The sequence below is a fragment of the Bos grunniens genome, chromosome 12 (assembly GCF_055505025.1).
Source record: "Bos grunniens cultivar Pamir isolate PY7600 chromosome 12, Bosgru_T2T1.0, whole genome shotgun sequence".
NCBI lineage: Eukaryota > Metazoa > Chordata > Mammalia > Artiodactyla > Bovidae > Bos > Bos grunniens.
This window is the reverse complement of record NC_141176.1, coordinates 53,298,896-53,306,997: the sequence shown is the minus strand read 5'-3', so window position 1 is coordinate 53,306,997 and position 8,102 is coordinate 53,298,896.

Genomic DNA, 8,102 nt, shown 5'->3' with positions numbered 1-8,102 from the left:
TGTGTTTGTATGTATATGTGTGTACATGGGTGTGGGTCTGTGTGTGCATATGCATGTGCGTATATCTGAACTCTGTGTGTATGTGGCATCAGAGCAAGAGAATAGTGACAGACAAGTAAACAAAATCCAGTTCAGAAGGCCCTTCAAAGGTAAGAGTTTCAAATCAGTGATGGGGAGACACTAAGCACTTTCAATCCAGGATGTGCACTTAGAAAGATGATCATGGACCTTCTACAGACAGTAAATGAGGGCAAAACTGGAATTCTAGAAACAGATTAAAAGGCCCTAGGTTATGAGGTAACAGATATTGCACCCTAGACTAGGGTAATAGTTCTGGAAAGATGTAGCTGGACTAAACAGATATTTAGAAAATAAATCAACAGGATCCCACCTAGTGATCAATGAAAAGTGGGAGTCAGATAGGTAAAGAGTCAATGACACATCCCAGGTGTCTGACTTGGGTGATGCTGTTCACTGAGAGGGGGAGCCACAAGAGAAAGGCAGCTTGTAATGCTTTTGAAGGGTGTGTGTGTGTGTGTGTGTGTGTGTGTGTGTGTATGCACACATGCACTCACCTGACATGCCGAAAGTAAAGGAAGAACATATAAATATTTGACTTGGCGTCACTTACACTTGAAGAACTTCTACAACATTTGTCTTTTTAAAATAATACACAAGAATCTTGACAGAGTTTATATAATAATGGGGTTAAATTGCTGGAGAGGGAGAGGTTTGAAGATACAGAAGAGGATTTGGGAAATGGTGTAAAGAAGAGAGTCCTGAGAAAGCAGGAGGAGATGAGATTGGATTTCAAGGAGAGACTGGGTATAAACTGGAGAAGAGAGAGAGAGAAAAAAAAAACTTTTAAAATAATAGTGATGTAACTGTCACTTCAGTTCAGTTGCTCAGTCATGTCTGACTCTTTGTGATCCCATGGACTGCAGCACACCAGACTTCCCTGTCCAACACCAACTACCAGAGCTTCCTCAAACTCATGTCCATTGAGTCCATTGAGTCCATCCAACCACCTCATCCTCTGTCGTCCCCTTCTCCTCCCACCTTCAATCTTTTCCAGCATCAGAGTTGTTTTTTTCCAACAGGTGGCCAAAGTGTTAGGGGAAGCACACTGACTGAAACCGCCCACCCTGGTCAGGCCCTTTAGTAACCATTTGCATGAGCTGTTTTATGACAGGACATCCTGGTAAGGAATACGAAACTAATAAGCCACCACCAACCGGAAGAGTTCGGGAAAGGTCAAAAGGAGACACCGCGTGTGGATCCACTTCCCAGAATCCCTCTCACTAGCATCCATCTTGGCTGAGCGATGCGTGTGCCACCAGGAAAGACTCTGAATTAGAATGATTGGCCAAAAACAACCCAGAAACAAATCCCATCACCATAAAACCCGAGACTGCGAGCTGCGTGGCAGAGCAATTCTCCTGGGTTCCCTTACCCTACTGCTCTCCACCCGGGTGCCCTTTCCCAATAAAATCTCTTGCTTTGTCAGCACATATGTCTCCTCGGACAATTCATTTCTGAATGTTAGACAAGAGCCCAGTTTCGGGCCCCAGAAGGGGTCCCTCTTCCTGCAACAAAGTATTGGAGTTTCCACTTCAGCATCAATCCTTCCAATGAATATTCAGGACTGATTTCCCTTAGGATGGACTGGTCGGATCTCCTTGCAGTCCAAGGGACTCTCAAGAGTCTTCTCCAACACCACTGTTCGAAAGCATCAGTTCTTCAGCACGCAGCTTCCTTTATAGTCCAACTCTAACATCCACACATGACTACTGGAAAAACCATAGCTTTGACTAGACAGATCTTTGTTGGTAAAGTCATGTCTCTGCTTTTTAATATGCTATCTAGGTTGGTCATAGCTTTTCTTCCAAGGAGCAAGTGGTCTTTTAATTTCATGGGTGCAGTAACCATCTGCAGTGATTTTCGAGTCCAAGAAAATGAAATCTCTCACTGTTTCCATTGTTTCCCCATCTATTTGCCACGAAGTAATGGGATCAGATGCCATGATCTCAGTTTTCTTTTTTTTTAATATAAATTTATTTATTTTAATTGGAGGCTAATTACTTTACAATATTGTATTGGTTTTGCCATACATTGACATGAATCTGCCACAGGTATACATGTGTTCCCCATCCTGAACCCCCTTCCCACCTCCCTCCCCATACCATCCCTCTGGGTCATCCCAATGCACCAGCCCTGAGCACCCTGTATCATGCATTGAACGTGGACTAGTGATTCGTTTCACATATGATAATATATATGTTTCAATGCCATTCTCTCAAATCATCCCACCCTCGCCCTCTCCCACAGAGTCCAAAAGACTGTTCTATACATCAGTGTCTCTTTTGCTGTCCCGCATACAGGATGATCATTACCATCTTTCTAAATTCCATATATATGCGTTATTATACTGTATTGGTGTTTTTCTTTCTGGCTTACTTCACTCTGTATAATAGACTCCAGTTTCATTCACCTCATTAGACCTGATTCAAATGTATTCTTTTTAATGGCTGAGTAATACTCCATTGTGTATATGTACCACAGCCTTCTTATCCATTCATCTGCCAATGGACATCTAGGTTGCTTCCATGTCCTGGCTATTACAAACAGTGCTGAGATGAACATTGGGGTACACGTGTCTTTCAGTTCTGGTTTCCTCGGTGTGTATGCCCAGCAGTGGGATTGCTGGGTCGTATGGCAGTTCTATTTCCAGTTTTTTAAGGAATCTCCACACTGTTCTCCATAGTGGCTGTACTAGTCTGCATTCCCACCAACAGTGTAAGAGGGTTCCCTTTTCTCCACACCCTCTCCAGCATTTATTGCTTGTAGACTTTTGGATCGCAGCCATTCTGACTGGTGTGAAATGGTACCTCATTGTGGTTTGGATTTGCATTTCTCTAATAATGAGTGATGTTGAGCATCTTTTCATGTGTTTGTTAGCCATCTGTATGTCTTCTTTGGAGAAATGTCTGTTTAGTTCTTTGGCCCATTTTTTGATTGGGTCATTTATTTTTCTGGAATTAAGCTGCAGGAGTTGCCTGTATATTTTTGAGATTAATTATTTGTCAGTTGCTTTTTTGCTATTATTTTCTCCCATTCTGAAGGCTGTCTTTTCACCTTGCTTATAGTTTCCTTTGTTGTGCAGAAGCTTTTAATTTTAATTAGGTCCCATTTGTTTATTTTTGCTTTTATTTCCAATATTCTGGGTGGTGGGTCATAGAGGATCCTGCTGTGATGTATGTCAGAGAGTGTTTTGCCTATGTTCTCCTCTAGGAGTTTTATAGTTTCTGGCCTTACATTTAGATCTTTAATTCATTTTGACTTTATTTTTGTGTATGGTGTTAGAAAGTGTTCTAGTTTCATTCTTTTACAAGTGGTTGACCAGTTTACCCAGCACCACTTGTTAAAGAGATTGTCTTTGCTCCATTTTATATTCTTGCCTCCTTTGTCAAAGATAAGGTGTACATAGGTGCATGGATTTATCTCTGGGCTTTCTATTTTGTTCCATTGATCTATATTTCTGTCTTGTTCCAGTACCATACTGTCTTGATGACTGTGGCTTTGTAGTAGAGCCTGAAGTCAGGTTGATTCCTCCAGTTCCATTCTTCTTTCTCAAGATTGTTTTGGCTATTTGAAGTTTTTTGTATTTCCATATAAATTGTGAAATTATTTGTTCTAGCTCTGTGAAAAATATCATTGGTAGCTTGATAGGGATTGCATTGAATCTATAGATTGCTTTGGGTAGTATACTCATTTTCACTATATTGATTCTTCCAATCCATGAACATGGTATATTTCTCCATCTATTTGTGTCCTCTTTGATTTCTTTCACCAGTGTTCTATAGTTTTCTATATATAGGTCTTTTGTTTCTTTAGGTAGATATATTCCTAAGTATTTTATTATTTTCATTGCAATGGTGAATGGAATTGTTTCCTTAATTTCTCTTTCTATTTTCTCATTATTATTGTATAGAAATGCAAGTGATTTCTGTGTGTTGATTTTATATCCTGCAACTTTGCTATATTCATTGATTAGCTCTAGTAATTTCCTGGTGGAGTCTTTAGGGTTTTCTATGTAGAGGATCATGTCATCTGCAAACAGTGAGAGTTTTACTTCTTATTTTCCATTTTGGATTCCTTTTATTTCTTTTTCTGCTCTGATTGCTATGGCCAAAACTTCCAAAACTATGTTGAAAAGTAGTGGTGAAAGTGGGCACCCTAGTCTTGTTCCTGATTTTAGGGGAAATGCTTTGAATTTTTCACCATTGAAGATAATGTTTGCTGTGGGTTTGTCATATATAGCTTTTATTATGTTGAGGTATGTTTCTTCTATTCCTGCTTTCTGGAGGATTTTTATCATAAATGGATGTTGAATTTTGTCAAAGGCTTTCTCTGCATCTATTGAGATAATCATATGGTTTTTATTTTTTAATTTGTTAATGTGGTGTATTACATTGATTGATTTGAGAATATTGAAGAATCCTTGCATCCCTGGGATAAAGCCCACTTGATCATGATGTATGATCTTTTAAATATGTTGTTGGATTCTGTTTGCTAGAATTTAGTTAAGGAGTTTTGCATGTATGTTCATCAGTGATATTGGCCTGTAGTTTTCTTTTTTTGTGGCATCTTTATCAGGTTTTGGTATTAGGGTGATGGTGGCCTCATAGAATGAGTTTGAAAGTTTATCTTCCTCTGCTAATGGGAAGGTTCATAGCAATACAGGCATACCTCAAGAAACAAGAAAAAAGTCAAATAAATAACCTAACTCTATATCTAAACCAACTAGAAAAGGAAGAAATGAAGAACCCCAGGGTTAGTAGAAGGAAAGAAATCTTAAAAATTAGGGCAGAAATAAATGCAAAAGAAACAAAAGAGACCATAGCAAAAACCAACAAAGCCAAAAGCTGGTTCTTTGAAAGGATAAATAAAATTGACAAACCATTAGCCAGACTCATCAAGAAACAAAGGGAGAAAAATCAAATCAATAAAATTAGTTTTCTGAATGTTGAGCTTTAAGCCAACTTTTTCACTCTCCTCTTTCATTTTCATCAAGAAGCTCTTTAGTTCTTCTTTGCTTTCTGCCATAAGGGTGGTGTCATCTGCATATCTGAGGTTATTGATATTTCTCCCAGCAATCTTGATTCCAGCTTGTGCTTCATCCCTCCCAGCATTTCTCATGATATACTCTGGATATGAGTTAAATAAATAGGGTGACAATATACAGCCTTGACATACTCCTTTCCTGATTTGGAACCACTCTGTTGTTCCATGTCCAATGCTAACTGTTGCTTCTTTACCTGCACACAGATTTCTCAGGAGGCAGGTTAGGTGGTCTGGTATTCCCATCTCTTTTATATTAGAAACAACTCTTTTGATTAATCTTGGTTCAAGTCACTATTTTCTTCTTGACTTCTAAAAAGCTGTTATTTAGACATACATAATTGTATATCTACAAAATACAATTTGGAATGCTGAAACAGATGATATTCAATACATAAATTCTACAAAAAATCTTCCTTATACAAAATAAACCATGATGGGGACAACAGGACTTTGTTGAGATTATTACATGAGAAAATTACTTAATTGCTTTCTATAAATATTGGACAGCAGCTTGAATTGAAATTATAGTTTTCTTGGAAGTTTATTATTACTTCTCCTTCCTTTGCCTCTTTATAAATCCCACTTACCCAGCCAGACATCTTAACAAACATGTACTCTTTCCAAAAAGACATTTTAAGTTTGCCTTTACCAAGAAAATATAAACCAAAAAGTCACCTTGTTTCCAGGCCTATTGCTTGAAAAGTCATTTTTGAAATTCAGCTTTAAGTTTTCAATCTGTTGTGAATCAGTGTCAATAGATCAAGGCATAACAAATAGAATAATAAATATATGTACACTAATACATGCTAAAAAAAAAAAAAACATTGTATGTTATTCAACTCACAGGAGTAATTGAGAACAAATCAATGAGGCTAGTGTCAATCCAAAAAACCCACCACTGTGTGTCATGATGTGCATGTGTGCTGTTGCTTCAGTCGTGTTCAACTCTTTGCAACCCTGTGGACCATAGCACACCAAGCTTCTCTGTGCATGGGATTCTCCAGGCAAGAGTACAGGAGTGGGTTGCCATGCCCTCCTCCATATGTCATGGTGAGTTCCGTGTGATACAGTCCACCATTTAGGGACAGTAAGAGGAATAGCCTGATTTTCTTGTCTTGAATGTTCATCCCAAATGGTAAAATCTCTTAAAAAGCACTTATGTGCAATTATCTAGCATCTACCTTCAGCTCTATTACTTGGAAAAAGAGTCATGAATCAGTCAAAAGGATTTGTTTTTCCAAATCGTGTGGTTCCTAAGAAATCAACTGTGCCAAAAGTAGGGGTAGGAAGTAAGACCACCCATAGCATGAAACCACAAGGGGAAATACAATGCTGCCTGTTCTTCCTGTTCAGGGACTGGTGATAAATATGTGGTACACACAGGGAGCTGACAGATAGTAGATGTGAAGAGACATGCCCCTTCTATCCCATGTGCATGTGACAGAGGCCTCATGCAGCTATTAACTGCCACTCACAGCCAGGATCTGCACATAGTCATGCCTTTTAAACTGTGGTACTTGCAAGTGGAGACAGAGGGCAATTTTCCTAACCACTTACCTCACCCTGCTTTTACCCCATCACGTATGCAGGTGCGTGTGCACGTGCACACACACACATATGTGTGAGCATTCACAGAGAGACTTTCCACCTCCAACTCCACAGAGCATTTTTAAAACCCAGCCCTGTATGAGAAAACAAAGTCCTTTCCTTTCCCTCAGTAGCAACCTCCTCTATCAGTTCTGGAACTGGGAAGTCCCGGATCAAAGCCAGCAGATTTGATATTTGGTGAGAGCCCTCTTCCTGGTTCACAGATGCCTCTTCTCTCTGTCCTCACATGACAGAAGGGGCAAGGGAGCTCTCTGGGGCCTCTATTAGAAGGGCATTAACCCCACTCATGAAAGCTCCATTCTCATGACCTAATCACCTCCCGAAGTTCTCACTTCCACATACCATCACACTGATGATTAAGTTTCATCATATGAATTTTGACGGGACCCAAACATTCAATCTATAGCTTCTTATTTCTCTGCTTTATTTTTCCCCATGACAGTGCTTATCAGATCTGCCACCCTATAAATTTATTTGTTTTGTTGTCTCCTTTTCTCAATTGGAATCACAGCTCCACAGGGGCAGGGTTTCTTTGGTTCACTGCTCTAACCCTAGGACATAGAGCAGTGCCTGGAACATGGTGGACATGCAACAAATATTGGCTGAGTCAATCCATTTGTTCACCAAGTATTTGTTGACTGCTGTTGCCCAGGATTACATAGATGGCTGGACATAGAGCGAGACTGAGTACTCAGGTCCCCTGACTCCCTGTCCTGTGTCTTTCCGGTAGATCATACCATCTTCTACTTATGAACTGCTGTTTCCAATAATTGCTTTGATGAATGGACAGATTTTTTAAAACATGTGTATGTAGAAAGACATGAGGCGATGCCCACATAGGATGTCATATTCTTCTAAATTTTTTAAATTAAAAATCAAGACGGTAATAACTATATAGTAAAATTTTAAAAAATTGAATTTAAAAGTTCATCAAAGTGAGTGAAGTAACTCAGTCATGTCTGACTCTTTGGGACCCCTTGGACTGTAGCCTACCAGGTTCTTCTCTCCATGGGGTTTTCCAAGCAAGAATACTGGAGTGGGTTGCCATTTTCTTCTCCAGGAGATCTTCCCAACGCAGAGATTGAACCCAGGTCTCCCACATGGTAGGCAAACGCTTTACCATCTGAGCCACCAGGGAAGTCTAAGAAGGGCAAAATTATGAAAGTGAACCTTCCTATTTCTTTTGCATTTTAATCATTAGATTATGGATAATTGACCTGGTCCCTGAGAAGGGGACAGCAGAGGATGAGATGGTTGGATGGCATCACCGACTCAAAGGACATGAGTTTGAGTAGGCTCTGGGAGTTGGTGATGGACAGGGAAGCCTGGCATGCTGCAGTCCATGGGGTCGAAAAGAGTCGAACACAACT